Source organism: Chelonus insularis, unplaced genomic scaffold (assembly GCF_013357705.1).
Source record: "Chelonus insularis isolate UGA/USDA-ARS -01 unplaced genomic scaffold, ASM1335770v1 scaffold_277_pilon, whole genome shotgun sequence".
In the NCBI taxonomy this organism is placed as follows: domain Eukaryota; kingdom Metazoa; phylum Arthropoda; class Insecta; order Hymenoptera; family Braconidae; genus Chelonus; species Chelonus insularis.
The window spans coordinates 1,452,014-1,468,843 of NW_023276791.1; the positions used below are offsets into that span (position 1 = coordinate 1,452,014).

The window sequence follows — 16,830 nt, forward strand, 5'->3', positions numbered from 1 at the left end:
GAGTTTCATGAGATATCTTGAGTTGATTTTAGGTACAAAGTCTAAATCTGTTGATTATTTTTTGCATTTAATTGCCACTTTTTTTAATTTATAAATACTTTTACGTGCTTCTATGGCGGAATTTTTATAGATAAAAAATATTGTTTAGATAAAAAATGTAATTTGCTTTTTTACTTAAGGTAGTTCTCGCGCGTAGGAGCAAATTTTATGAGCACTTCGAAAGGCCTCTTCAAAATTAGTAGAAACGAAGTCAAAAAGGGATTATAATTTTTAAAACTTTGTAATAGAATGCGTATTTTCATGTAAAGTGAATTATTTTTCTATTTTCCTTTATACAACTATCAAAACTATTGATTTTTAAAAGAAAATTCATATCTAAAATTGCTTACGAAACAATTATTTGATTTGTTAAAATTATCTCCAGTATATGAACCTTCAAAATTTACTCTCAAAAATAAAACAGAGAAATAAATGAAATACACTCCAAAATCAGTGAATATTCTTTAATTTTGCCGTGTAAATTGAACCACTGATTGAATCACATAACTGTAAATCCAAGTGCATTTTCATTACACATCTTAACGTGTTAAATATGACGTCACCCATTGGATTACCTTAATTTTCATTATTTTCAATGTTACAAATTATAGAATTATTTTTTTTATATTTTTACTCAAATGAATTCAACAATTTTCATACAAAAGAAATATTCCATAAAAAAGTAAAGTAAGATTAAGGCTACAAGACCTCTGACATGCTCGAAAGTCAACATCGAGTAAAAAAATACTAGATACTGAGCAACACACGTTGTGAGAAAGTGTATGATCAGATAAAATGACGCTAAAAATTATGAGCCACCTTCATTCTAGAGCATGTTGACTCAGCTCTAAAATAAAAAAAAAAAAGATAGGGAAAAAGAGGGTGGTAAAATAAGAGGAATAAAGAAAATAGTCAAGAGACATTGGGGTGAAAAGTTTTGATACTGGTCTATAAATCAAGCTTCTCATCGTGTGCTATGGCACCCTGAGACGAAACAAAGGAACACCACACACATCACGCGAACTCTGTTCCAAAGGTTTTGGTGCCTTTCGCTTCGCCAAACATGATTGTATCCAATCAACTGAAATGTGCAGAAAAAAGGAATAAAAATGTACAAGTCAAGCGAATGTAACAATCGAGGCGTATCAGAATGTCGTGAAGTAAATAAACTAGTAGTAAAGTACATGATAAATTGAAAGCTCTTTGTTTTGGAGCACTTTCTTCAACTAATTGAGGAGAAAATAATTTTCTACTACGCATCATTAAAATTATTCAACTAAATTAAATCTAAATACCTTCCAACAGTTACAGTTATTTTCTATTTCATTAGAAAATGTTTCCGATAATTAAATAATGACGCAAAATAATTATAACAACAAATAATAATCAATATAATAGCAAAGAGAAAGGAAATGCAATCAGATTTTATCCGATGTTAAAAATTTTTTGAAAATTTTTACTAATGATATAAAAAAAATGGAAAAGCTGTTCTAAAAAGTCTTGTTATTGAGGTCAACTTTTCCTTTTAATCTTAGGAAACTGATTAGATGCGATATTCTGCAGAAGATTCGCTATATTTATCGTTCTATATAAAATAGGAAATCTTCGATGAAAGTTAGAGAAACGAATAGTACAAAGCTCGATATATATCAGTTGGTGGGGCACTTCAGGTTACGAACATTGAAAAGGAGCGGCGTAATGTTGGTAGCAGCACTACAGATATCATGCCACGATAATCATGGAAATATTCACTACACGAAGGGGAACGTTTAGTTTGTCTTTGTATGGCTCACTGCCTCTTTCAACTACCCGTACGTTTATGTATACATTTTTCATTCTTCACTATATCACTATATACATATGTGCAATGTGGGTATCCTGATACCTATACTTGTTTAGAAAATATGACAAAATCGAGTAAAATGAAGATGCTATAAATTAAGTTTAATTATACCCGGAAGATTGAGATAAAATACTTTTTTTTATTTTTTATGAGCGGAAGTATCTCAAGGTGTCGTTTTTGAATTTTTTCAATCTCGTAAAACGTTTTTATGTATGGGGATTATCAGATACTTTTATAAAACTACCATATTTTTTCTGTCATTTTAAATGGAAAAAATTTTTTTCAAAACGACATAAAACATATAGAAAATAAAAAAAAAAAACATCTCCAATATGTTGAATAATTTTCAGCAACACCAGTTACATATTAAAAAAAAATATGAATTTCATTTAATAAAATCGATTATTTCGTATTTAATTTAAAATCATGACTTTAAAATACTATAAAAAATTTATCGCTGTAGGAACAACAATACCGTAGCTCTTAAATTTACTGTCTCATTAGATAGCAATAGCGACTATACAGGCAGTTGATTGACAATATCTAAAATAATTGCTTCGATAAGATACTTTTCGCAACCATTTTAAATATTTTCTTTTTGATATTAATCCAAAATTGTACTAATAAAATTAACAATTGTGGCAACAAGTTTTTTCAACGAAAATAAACAGCACCTATATCGAATGACGTTAATATTATAATTTCATGATCAGACATTAAGTTATGAGCGCGTGACGTCACGAGTCACTCTTCAGCGATGTAGATAGCCATTAAAGCTAACAGCGATCTGTTTGTAAAAATATTTGAAATACTTCCTACAGCAATATTTTTGTTTAGTACACTTTCAAGACTTTCAGAAATAAATCTGAATGAATAATAAATTTTTTTGTAGTCATATATATTAAATATGTATTTGAAAAAATAAATTTTATTATTCACTGGATGCCTTGGAATATGAACCAATGATAATCAATTGTTACTAAAAATTGCATAAATTTTTCTGAGGTTTTCATGAAATGTCAGATGTTCACTTAATCGATTTTTCGTAGTAACCAGAAAAGCCGGAGGTTAAAAAGCGAAAGATTTCCAGTGAAGATAAAATAGGAGGTGAAGTGAACTATAAGTGAGAGCAAGAGAAGTTGGAGAAGAATAAGGGAGGAGTTTGCCTATCGTATTGGATGCTGGCGGGTGCACAAGCTGGGATAGTTTGACAGCTTGACACGAGCACAAAGGCCATAGTTCAGTACTGCACGTTACTATAGACGAAGGCGGGGGGAAAGAGACAAAGGAAGGAAGGATCAGACCAAACCGAGTAGAGAGAGGAAGTATCGTGATGTTCTCTAGCGGAAGGGTAGCACCGTAGAGATTCGTGAGGAACTGACATTTTGAACAAAGGGAGATTCACATCTCACACCCTTCGTTATTTCTGTGCTCGTCTTTTTTCTTTTTTTAGAACTTTTTATATGGTAGTGGAATCTAGAAGAAAAATAATTGTTTTTTTCTGTAAAAAACATTATTTGTTTATTGATCAACTTATGATCTTGATGATTTATTTAAATAAAAACTTTTTTTTAGCAATAATATCATTTAAATCAATTATTTATAATATTTTGCTTAAATTAGAGTTAATTTGATCAAACAAATGCCTCTAATTTTTTTATTGCTTTATACCTAGTCACTATTGTACCTAAAAATGAATAAAATTAATTTCCGGTTTTTCGCTAAGCATTTTTGTCAATTGAATTAACTTTCAATTCCCTTGGAATTATTTGATGAATGCCAAAATAGTTATTTGAATTAAAAAATGATTTTAAAAAGGACTATTTAAATAAAAAGTACAAATGGTTTCAACTTATTGGTATTGATAAAAAGAGCCCTGATGTCTATAAATTACGTTAAAGCTCCCACATCCTCTCGATTATTTCTCGTATTAATAGATTAATATTTATTGCAATGATTTAATTTAAAAAATCAATGTAATCAGTAGTTTCAATCAACCTAAAAATTTTTAACAATGATATTTCAATTGTTTGTCATAAGAATCAATGAAAATTGGCTTTTATTCCTCTAGGGAATGGAAGAATCTAAAACAATTGGAACTTAATCAACCAATGCTATAATTATGTTTTCATTAAGCCACTATCAATTGTATAATACTAAATGTTCAACTCAGAAAATTCTGATTCACCAAAGTATTCCAAGGATAACTGGTCGGTGTGAGAACTGAATAAATATAAGCATAGATAATAATATTTTCTATAAGAATGCGAAAAATATGTAATTTATGCTAAGGAGGTTGTGAAACTCTTTAATTAAGTAATACATTTTTCAAACTGAATTCTTTTTATAGAAATATCAGAAATCCTCAAATAAAGTTTGATAGAATATTGTGTGTAGAGAATGCTGATAAATATACTGGAATAATATATAAAAATGAGCTTTCTTCATTATTGAGTCATAATACTCATATGATAAATTGTTAGTATCTATCATTAATTATGACATTATATTGAAATGCAAAATCGTCTGTTCATTATTTTTCTTTCGTCTTAATTTTACGTTGTTACATTTGATTTATCGTATAAACATTGAAGATATCATCTAGTATTATCAATTAATTTATTATTTATACAAATTAATCATTCGAATAAAAGATTAATCGTAGTAATCATTCATTGTAAAATTATAATAAACATTTAGAAAATTATTTTTATTTTTTCCTTACAACTATTGATTTGTTATTGTAATTATCACCACTGAATATTATATAACTTTTCTCTAGCTTATTAAAAAGATAATTAATCAATAGTTATCTGTGCTGTAAAATACACTGTCGATTTATTATTAATTTTTTTTGTTTAAATGAAAATCATAGAATAAAAAATATAATTTTGTTTATGATAAATAAGAAATGTAATATTTACTGAGCTTTTCACACTGTTTTTTTTTTATTTTATATACAAATGACGAAAAAATGATTATTATTAATTCTTTAAGATGAAAAAAAATTTTTAAAGCTTCATTTATGCGCATATATTATCCGTAGAGGATTGAGATATCACCGAAATCTTCTCATAACCATATGCCTAATTTGTTGAGTAGATTGAGAAACAGATAGCCATTTTCCTGAAAGCAGCTGTCATATTATTAAACCAGAAAGAATACAATCATGTTCGGGAATGTAATTATTACATCCAATCATTGCTCTAATTAGCTACTTGTCTTCAGTACATGATGATGATAAACATAATTCGGAAAAAAAGAAAAAATGTAGATAAAAAATTTATAAACATGGAAATTAATAAAGCTGTAATATCGCATGTGTTATCATTATACTACAAAATGTAATATCAAGAGAATTTCAAATTAATTCTAAAAAATTTAATTTTAAGAGTGATTCAGAGTGACAAGTGTCATTTTATCTAACTCAATATTTTTTTAACTAATAAGCAATAACTATACTACTGTTTATTTTTTAAATACTTTTAATAATAATTTAAAAATAAAAATGATCGATTTTCATATAAATGAACAAAAAATACCAATGAAAGAAGAAAAATTAATCAAATGAAAATTAATTAAAATCAATGCAAAAAGTTTAAAGCTTCATAAGTAAAAGAATCAAGTACTTTTTCACTCCATTCTATTTTTTTTTCGTCAACATTTAACCTCTTGCATAAATAATATGAATCCTCACTTATTCGGTGAAGCAATTATTTACCTAAAAAAAAAGTTATTTAAAAGTAGCCTCTGAGTAGATAAACTGAAGTAAATAAACAAAACCTCTAAATCACGCCTCTGAAGAGAGGAATCTGTGTCATAATTTTTTTCGTACTCAGCGAAAGTGTAGTGTAGGTCATTGGAATATTTATTTACTCAACTCTGTATAGGTCAAATGATATAATCGGTTACATATACAGATTCATTGAGAATAAAATGGTAAAAGAAAGGGTGAAAATAAACTGAAAGAAAAGTAAATGTTTGAGACATCATTATGCAAGACAACTGTGTTATCTGTGGGTAATAAAGTGACCCGTTGTCCTTCGCTACTAGGTACCCAGTATTCCGGTTCCGCGTGAGCCCCAATCGCTTTAGTCAGTTGCTCAAAGCAACCTTGATCAGCTAAGGAAATCTTTGAAGATTACCGTTCAAGATTATCGGACAAAGGTGTCGCGTTTAACAGAACATTTGTTTCCTTTTCTTCTTCTGAACCGAAACGTTTCCCTGAAAATTATAAACTCCAATTTCGATGAATTTAAAATACTTCGAATAAGATACAATTTTTTTTCAAGTGTTAGAGACATAAATTATTCGTGTTACTAATTGGAATTAATAATGAAATTTGCTATGAAGCCATGTACCGAGCAAGTCGATTGTCATGTAAGGTTTGCATATACAACAGTTGCTGTCGAATAATTTAAATTCTAGGTAAACCAGACGACAACTATCGTGACATTCGCACGACTCATAGATCTCTATGTATATGGAAACTTATATGCCGCAGTGTATTGGCAATTACTACACTTCAACAACGAGTACACATATAAGCTTCTGTACTATACTGTCGTCTTATCAGCTTGCTTGTCACCGACGCGAAAAGCATCGTGGGGCGACTGTACAAACAACGCCAATTACATATACACAGGTGTCAATCGTCGCTTTTTTTCATTCTTGCAAGCGGTAAATTTACTTTATAATCAATTTTATCCTCCACGAACGTATTCTATATAACATGGAATTTTTAATTCCATAGTTTCATCACAAGTTTTTTTAAAAAAAAAAAAAAACTGGTAAGAAATATTTTTTAAATAAAATGCTTCATTTATTAGTAAATAAATAATTTATTTAATTATCACTTACACTTAATGATGTGTAAAAAATCCAATAAATTCACAAGTTCATTCATGGAAAATGTTTTAATGAAAATTAAGTCACCAAATCGAAATAAACTCATGAACACGTGCGCTCCATCCGCCATGTTTATGTTTGTCTTATCGAATAAAATTTAAAGTACTACACTTAATTAACATACACAAGCATAACAATTACATGTTAACCACAACTATTTAATAATTTGTTGGATCGTGTGAATGGTAACATCAACAACTTCAATATTTAATCGTACTAAAATAAAAAATAAAAAAACAAAGTAACACAAATGATAAAACATCAGTGTGAGTCACATTAAAAAAAAAAAAACACTATTGGATGAAAGCCGATGGAATGTTTATTGAAAACTCATGGCTTGCAAAAGACCGGGTATCCGTTTCCGAAACTGTCACAGAATTGCGTGTATATGAGGTCTTGCGTCTCGACGCCGATTCGACGCAGCCTACACGACCCCGGTGTGTCAGAGTTTCTGACTCGGTATATAAATGCAGACAGAAACGGTGCTACACGATATGACGGCCGGCGCACACAGAAATACGTGTTAAAGAGTGAGACGAGTCGACTTGTAGTAGAAAGAGCGCACGAATATAAAAGCATACAAGAAGTAAAAGACGTGAAGAGACCTAGCGAAAGAAAGAGCGGGATAGGAAAAGAGGGAGCGGGAAGCACTGTGAGAAGTAAAAGAGGGACGTACAGCCTGGCACTAACACACACACGACAAAACTGACTCGTAAAATCGTAGGTATATGTGTAGACTATACGCATAGCACGTGTGTAATACATTTATGTATTGGCCCGGGTATATATCGCACACACGCATTGGATTTTTTTGGTTGTGCACGCACGTGAATGTGTGCAGAGAACCGTATCCTCCCGTCGAGCGTCGAACGGACGAGAGCGTCGAGCTGTCAGCGCACCCCAACCCAACCCCTCAATTCCGGACCAACCCCCTCCCGTTATGCCGGAATTCCCCTTCCCCTAACTTTGCACACGCCACGTCCCTTTCTCCTCACCATTGTTGATTTCTCTCTCTCTTTCACTCAACGACATGCTTCTCTCCCTTGGTCCCTTTTTCATCCGCCCCCTGTTACTACTTCGACGCTACGAGAACAAAAAAATCCGACGAAAAATATTCTAATTTAATCAGAATTTGTAATTACAGACTGTTGTTGTGACACGCGAATTTTCACTCACTTAATTTATTTTTCTTTCGAAATAATCTTCTGTGGAAATGAATTGTTGATTTTTATCCCTCGTGTGTCGGAGGCCTACTATATATCAAACCGACTTCGATACTTGGTGTTTATTTAGGGGATCTTCGTGTCAGGATAACCGATATAGGAGTTGAACTCGCAATAACCTAAGATCAATGCGAAACTGAGAACTATGATTTTTTTATGCTAGGTCATAAAATAATAAAAACTCGACGATTTTTTTTAAATATAGAAAACTAAAAAAGTGTGATATTAATTTTGAGTTATTTAAAAAAAAATCAACAAAATTTTATCCATACAACAAAAAAATTTTGAATATTTATTTATTCTAATGAATGGTTATTTTTTTCCCTTAAGAGATTTAAAATCTCCCGGACATTTTCAGCAATAAAGAAAAACTGATTTCAAAAGGCCTTCAGAATCAGTAGCTTTATTATTTTACTACCGTCTATTCATAGGATTAATTGTATTACAAAGAATTTAAATTACCACTATAAAATTATTCCAAGCCATTTCTATTGCAGAAGAAAAGAATACATAATCCCGGAAAATTTCCTAATCTTACACTTCTGAATTTTGGACTCCTAACCGCAATCATGAATGCACAATTGTTTGCACCATAAAACAATAAAGTTCTAGAGTTCATTCATAGCAAATAAATAAATAAGTTATCACTACTCGAGTAAGCTTGACCAATTTTTCTGGAACGCCACGTGCTAAATCTAAAAGGAGTAGGAAGAGAGTATTTCCACCGGAGAAAATGGAAGTAGACATAATTATTACATACATATAACAATGTTCCCAAGAACCGTGGCCAAGTGATGATGACTATATCCAATCCAGTAACTTGATTTCTCATACGTATTCATTTTAATGTTCGTGGGTTGACCTGCGGCTAGAGCATATATACATGATGGAGAGAAAAAGAAGAAAAGTCAAAGGGAGAGAGGCGCCTATGATTTATTACTACCATTACCTTCCCGATAATTATATGCTGCCCTATAGCCGCCCTCTCCACGTCCATTTTATGAAAGCCTCGAACGAAAGGAGCGGTGGTGGATGATATCCTGTCGGCCGGCTGGCAGATATACCAAACCACACCAACAGCCACATCTCTCCCCGCTTATCACATATAGATATATTCTTCATTATAATGACGATCCAATGCTGTGAATCGATCGATACTTTTCTAACCCTTCTGACTCGCTAAATTCTTATCGCGATTAACCTACCGACCCCTGCAAGAAACAGACGTTCGACGGGTGAGAAATCATAATCTTCAGGTACACTCATATATTTATCAGACAGTTACTAAATAAAATTACACACCTGTCATTTTCTTTGGATCTTGGTAATTTTTTTCTAACCTTCATTTTGAAAAATATTTTTCGTGTAAATAATTTTGATTGTTTTTTGAATCAAGGTGTTTTGGAGATATCATTTTCTGTACATGAAGAACGAATAATTATTGCAAGTTAAAAACCCATCCAAGTTTAAGATTAAAAATTAAACACACAACTGATTAGTTTATTTCAGTTTCTAACTGAGATTTGAGCTGACTAGATATTTTTCTTGTCATTGAGTTTTCCTATCGTTAATAATAAATGTTTTACAATATTAAAATATTATGGACTATAATGATAGTTATTTTTTTCAAGGTTAAGCTTGCAAAAATAATTTGGCCTGATATATTATCATTAAAGAATAGACATAATGCAAAAAATCCCCACGGAACAATATACTCATTCGTATAATCCTTAGTCTTGGTCATTTATCTGATTAGTATCTATCAATAATTAAAAATAAATCATTTATTTACCTCCATTATCCTTCTATCAACTTCAAGTTTGTAATGCTCTTAATTTTATTTTTACCATCCTTTTTCTAATCTCAAAGCTTTATAGATATTTTTTCCAATGTTTTAATAAATTTTATTAATTTATAAATTGGATTAAAGTGAGTCGATTGATTTAGACTGTTATTTTTCTTCATTAATTAAAATCGAAGGAAGAATGTTTTTTTTCTAACGTTTAGATGTGATTGCTACAATAATAAATGACTTTGATATCAAAAATATAATCTATTTGTGATTGAAAAAATAAATAAATAATGTGTATTTCAAAAATAAGAATATACTGAAAAAAAGTAAAAAAAAAACTATCATGATAGATGTTAACCACAGAAAAAAAGAAAATACTATAGAGAAAGCTCACACACGACTATTGGTGCAGAATTTCCACCCTCTTACATCTATGATGGCGGTCATAAATATCGGAGAACTAACAGGAGTCACGGCAACCGTTACTTCCTTCGTACCGTTCCCCAAGGAGCACTTATTAAGCTGATTCTCTCAGGATAAGCAATCATCTAAGTATTTCTTAATAGCTCTATTTTTAGTGCAATGCTCAATTAATTATCGATTGCAGTTCTCAATTTTTTCTTCCAAAAAATACGTGAAAACATTTATTGAAAATTTTTTACAGAGATTTTATAATGATAAAGAGCAAATAACTGCACATGTACATCATCAGTTCATCCGAGAGTAAAGATAGTAGATAGTTAAATTGTTAGATCTAGCTTTTAATACATTTAATTGAGACATTAAAGGCGGTTTATGCGCCGTAGTGACACAAATTCTAGCCGTAACAATGATAAATTGGTATATATTATCGTCATCCTCCGTACAACTGACCTTAACAACTATGATATCAAAGCGGCTTCAAAAGTTAACATATCCAGTGAGATAAAATTCAAAATCAGTTTTCTTTTCTATATATCTAGGCTAGATATTAGCATAATCAAGAATACATTAAATATACTTTTGTATTTTGACTTTATAAAGAATATTGAATGACAAAAGTGTGTGTTTAAACATCAACAAAACACAAAAAGCTGCAGCTTGGTTTTAGATTATATACATATGTAGTCTGTTTGGATGTTTTTAACGTACGAAGAAGTATTACAAGGGAAAGCTACAAGACATTTGGAGATTGTAAGAATGAAACCAGGTGTGGTCTAGCAGCTCCCTTAGTTACTATGATGTTTCATCATGTTGGCCATATCTCAAACTGTTCTCAGTCTCCCTTTTGCATTTTTAAGTTTTGAAAGTGTATTAGAGATTCAGAACACGATGTTGTCACCACAACTGCTGAGATCTGAGGATAAGTATTACTGAAAACCGGACTAATTATTATTATTTAGGTATGTTGAAGCCCTCGATAATCTTGAACATTTATTATTTAGAATGATCTTGAAGGTTTATTTGAATATATTTCAATATTAATATTGATTCTAACTAGACAAAAAACTTTGATAGAAAAAAGAAATAATAGCAACAATTGATTTTTTAATAAGAATTATTAATAAAATATATTTCTGAGTTAATGTTAATAATTATTAAATTGAAGGGAAATTGAAAACATCAATTAATAATAGAAAATTTAATTTACAGAAAAATAAGTTAGCTCGTGTTTTTCACACGTTGGACCTAAAAATTTTTTTAAACGCATATTTTCAGACTGAGCTATTTCGAGTGGAATATTTAAAACTGTGATCGTTCAAAAAATGTCTGAAATGTCTAAATTGATGATAATTAATTGTTTCAAAGTGTTACTTTAAAACATAAATTTTATCCATTCAATAAATGTTATTCAAAATTAGGACACTTCACCCTACCGTGACCCCAATATTATATAATCGACAGTTTTTCGAAATAAATCATCATAATGGCTGTCATGGGACACAGAACGATCGAGTTTAAATTTAAATATAAGTATAGCAAATCAGTGTTATTTAGCCTAGAGCACAATTAGCAAGCCATAAATTCAAGGGATAACAAGACCAGGCGCCCTGAAGGCGTCGCAACGTTCTCGCAAGAGTCGAGCTTCTTTCTTCATCTCTACGCCAACTTGCTCTTCTCGACAAACTTGCTGCTACTTCTCATTTAGAAACAACGTTAGCATGATTCGAGTAACGGGCGTCCTCTTAGTGTCTAGAGTGTCTGGCGTTCACGACGACATCTCTTCCTTCTTCTTTTCTTGTTCTTTACTTTGTCATATATAATGATATACATACACTCGGAAAGTACACGTCATTCATCTTATAGTACTTTGTAAAAATAACTTTTAGTCAAGGATTGCTTTCTAGAAACATAACCAAATCGAACAAACAATGTTTTGACGATATTACAACTGATGAAAATATTGATAAATTTTTTTGTTTGCTATCGATTAAATTTTTTCTTTATTGTATTGGAATGTTATTTACCATGTATATCAGCAAAAATGGTATTTATTTTTGAGAAGTTTTAAAGTTATTTTAAATTATTATTTAATGTCATAATATTCGTCCTTTTAAAATCATAATTATTTTGAGTAATTCATTTTTATGTTTAATATTTCATAAAAAATGTATTTTAATTTTAAAAAATTGTCTGAGTCAGTTATTTCTAGTTTGATACAAGTGTTTGCTAATAGATATATTTAAATATATTATTGATAAAGTAACGATCATTAGAAATGATCGATAAATTTTTCATAAAATGTTTTTCGTTATTTAGATAATTTTTTAGTATGTTTTATAATTTAAAATGACTTTCAAAAGTAGGTTAAATGTATATTTTATGAATTTTTCAAGAAAATGCAAGATTACGTAGAACTTTCATTTAGCAGACAGACTTGTAAACAGACATTACTGATAATGTAAAAATTTATCGATGTAAATAAAAGTAATATATAGAAGATTATTGGGTTATGACGTTTATACAGATATTACAAGACGCATCATGAAAATTTATTCATTATTGACTCATGAACCGAGAAGGTCATGATTCATGACCACATGAAGACTCTATGATTTGCTCGGTCAGCTTTATTATTATACAGTATCTATTATTTTCTTATACAGTACGGTTCTTCCTTCTCCATTTCATCCTATAGTTTTCAGATTTAAATTCCCGCCGTGACATTACAGGGATAGCATATTCTTACACTAGCTTTGCCCTCTCTTTTGCTCACTTATTCATTTTTACCGCAACTCTTCCTACCTTCAAGCTCGCGCGTGATTTATAACGATGGAAAATACGAGAAATGAGGAAAAAAGAACGATCTATACTTCGGTACCCTGCTACCATACTACCCCTCGTCTCCGGTGTATAGCTAACGAATAAAAATATTCTGTGCGACTTGCAACAAAAAACTGGCGACATCACGCTAAAATCCAGGCACACAAGAGAAATCTCTCAGTTTTGTTTTCTTCCGGTACGAAATTTGAACTGGTCGGCGAAATTAACGAGCGTGCATTTAAATTAAGACTTTGATGGAATTAAAAAAAAAAAAGTTCTGACGAATGGCCACTAATTTCATTTTTATGAGAACCAAGGAAATGCAAACGAATAACAGATATATTGTTTTCAATTTTTTTTTATATAAATAAATTAATAATTATTATTTTATATCTTTAAAATAATTAATTATTTATAATGGATATTTGTCAATAATTTAAATATAAGATAAACTTTTATTTGTTTTAATTTAAATAATTAATAATTGATGAGAAATGAAAAAGTAAATATTATTTTGATAAAAAAACATTCGATTGCCATGAAAAAGTGCTTATGGTATTTTTCAAAGTCTCCATAATTTTCCTATTTTTCAAACCAACAGTTGAATGCTATTCCTCAAAACATTTCCACCAATATTTTCATAATAATCTGCTCCCAATTTTTCCGGAAATATATTAAATATAATTCACCTTGAACTTGTTTACAAATTTGAAAGCCCCGTTATTTATCAATCTCAAAACTACCACAACCCTAATAATTGGTCATTGTGTTCACATATCCAAACATCCATATGCTCCAAATGTTACAGATGAGAAAGGGAAAGTGAAACCAAGAAAAATCTGAGGCGAAAATTTAGCATACATATTCTGTTTATACCTGGCAGAGAACAAGAAAAGAAAGAAAGATAATAATTCGCGCCGTAAATAATTGAAGCACCGGTCGGCATGGAACAAAAGAAAAGGAAAAACGGACACGAGAAGTCTTCGATCTCATCTAGTTTCAAGGTTATTGAATAACCAAAAACAGTCTGCTGTTGGTGGTAAGGCTATAGAGAGAGAAAGAGAGAGTATATTCAACAAGGAAAAAATTGGTGAAAGTTTGCGCAAGAGGTGCATTGTCACGAACGACCAGCAGAGAATGAGGAAAAGAGGAGTAGGAAGAAAAGAAAGATGAAAAAAAGTTGGAACCTCGTGAGAAGCATTGTTAGTTGCGTCATTCGAGAGTTAGGATACTCCCTTTATCCTTCCGCGGAGTCGGTTGACGCATATATAATGTTAAAATTTATGGCCACTCCCGTAGTCTTTTATTCAAAACCAGCTATTTAATTCGTTTGAACTTCAATTGAACTTTCTTCCTTATTTTTTACTATTACTTTAACATTTTTTACATTCATTCACATCTCTATAAATGTTTTAATTGCAATAAAAATGAAAATTTATAACAATATTTTATCTTTCCAGCCGGAAATTGGGTTGAATATATTTTTTAAAATATCATCAAATATCAAAATGACGTACATTAGCTTGAGGAAGGTCATATTATAAAGCATAAATTTTATGGACTGCCTCTGAGAATTTTATATACTTGGGAAACTTGAGAATTGGCGAAGGTAGATTTTATGGAGTAAGAAAGTAAGAAACGACGACGACGAAATCACATTCGTCTTGAATAAATCATGTGTCTGTCAGAAATGATGGCTTACGCCTGATAAATATAGTGTTGAAATTTATGTGCATAAGCATATATGTATACGTAGGAGTGAAAATAATGATAATGGTAATACTAATAACACACATCATATGTGTTGTTTAATTTTTTAATCGATTTTGTTAAGCTTTACACTTTTTAGTTATGCTCAACAGCGATGAAAATCATCAAGTCCAAACGATTAACGACACGCAAAATGTTTCGGTAACTTTAATTTCTATAATGGAACAGTCTCACGCTTGAGCACTTACAGTTTTCAATAAAAATTGCCTTTTTCTTTTTAAATGCCTTTAAATATGGGGAATAAACTCCCTAAGTATTCCAACATGTAATTTTAGGATCGATTGTTATTGTAGAAGCTCAATCGAAAAAGTGTGAATTTCTATCAATTCAAATTATTTCAATAATAAATTTTAAGCTCAAAAAAATTCTATTTTAACTTTAAAAAAATGTGAACGTCTTTAAAATTATTTTTAGCAGAGTCTATAGATTCAACATGGAGAATAGTAAAACACCTAGAATGACTTTTAATAGCCTATAAATTTTAATTTGGCAAAATAGTTACTATATGCTTCAATGACTTGTATTCACCATGAGAGCAAAGACATCGCAGTATTAACTTAATACTACTGTTTCTAACATATAAAAATATTTCACTATTTTCTTATCAACCCAATATTTGTTTAGAAGAAAAAAATCGTATTTAAGCCTCCTGAATTTTTTTTTTCTTAATAAATTGATATCAGCATAAAAAATAAATAAATTCTATTAAATATTAATTTATGAAAATTTATTAACGTTCGTTAATCATCAAGATTACTATTGAGCTTCTACGAAAAAATATCTTAATCCACAAAAAGCTTAATTCTCCATTAAACGTGCCACAAAATTTAATATGAATAGTGCTTTTACCTTTAATTCTCATTAATAAATAATCTAAATCATGATGGGGAAGTAAATCGTTATAAAAATGAACCAAATCGATGTTTAATACTAGATAATAATACATACAAGCAGTATCACCACACTCACAGGAGAAACAGATGTGTGGTGATGGCGTGACGTGATCTAACACGCCATTGATAGCTTCTTGCGTATTCATCTCTTCCTCTAGAGCCTATCGACTCCAATATATCTCTACGCTATGGCTCACCCTCAACTGCTGGCACCCTTCATCAAATTTTCCAATCACCCCTAGCCATCCATTGCCTTCATTTCCTGTTTGGCCGACTAGCTTCCCTCCTGCTCTCTCCCCCCTCTTATACGCTTGCGACGGAAGTATAAAGCAGCAGACCCCCTGTTTCTGTACATCAACCAATTAGATCTTTTGCTGAGAAAATTCTGCCTACATCTCCGAGTTTCATGTCACTTTTTTTTCCATAGGATTCTTTTACTTTACGGATATAATTTTTTTTGTAAAAATTATTTGAGAGCTTAAGTAAAATTACTTAAATTTTTTTTCACAATAAAAATTATTTCCGTGTTGTTATTCGCATGCTTTCTGACATTTGTGATGATAAAATATTGCACTACCACAATTACAATCAAAGAGACAGCGATGTCGCTTTATCTGTCATAGTAAGTGATTTCTGCAAAATTCATTAACTCGAAACTCAAGTTGAGTTTTTTGGTTGCATTACATTACACGGTGGGGCTGTCAGCATTTTTAGTGTCAGGATAAAATTAAGGAATTGTTTTGCAACTGACGATCGTGACGTGTGTGGTGGGTCTGAATAAGGAGTAGGAAACAGGAAAAATAAAAAAGAAACAAAGAGCATGATATCAGCTGCACACTCTTGTGGAATTCGATTGGCGCGTCTATAAAATTTGTTAAACGCGGTTGGATAAAAAGTAAAGTTGTAACGCGCTGTTGAACGTAAAGTCAAAGTATTTATGTTGAACTGGAGTTTAGTCGGTGTGCTTTCTCTGTTACTGTTGTTGTCTATCTCTTCTTTTCGTTTGCCAGCACCGACTTGCCAACTCTTCAAGCAAGTGTGCAAGAAGCGCGATGAATTACGGTTAACAGTGGAATTTGTGTTTCTTGCTGAAGTGCGCAGTGGCGCGAGGTCCTTTGG

At 30.9% G+C, this 16,830-nt stretch overlaps 1 protein-coding gene across 10 annotated transcripts in view; it reads right to left on the bottom strand.

The window, feature by feature from the left end:
* LOC118073204 (homeotic protein antennapedia-like) overlaps window positions 1-16,830 on the bottom strand; it is a 116,856-nt gene that overhangs the window by 18,698 nt on the left and 81,328 nt on the right. Inside the window, exon 1 of one of the 10 annotated variants that reach the window (XM_035093562.1) lies at window positions 6,743-7,222. The exons of the other annotated variants lie outside the window; for them this stretch is intronic. The gene's annotated coding sequence lies outside the window, so the exon portion shown is untranslated. Of the gene's footprint in view, window positions 1-6,742; window positions 7,223-16,830 lie in introns of those variants that run through there. 10 annotated transcript variants of the gene reach the window in all.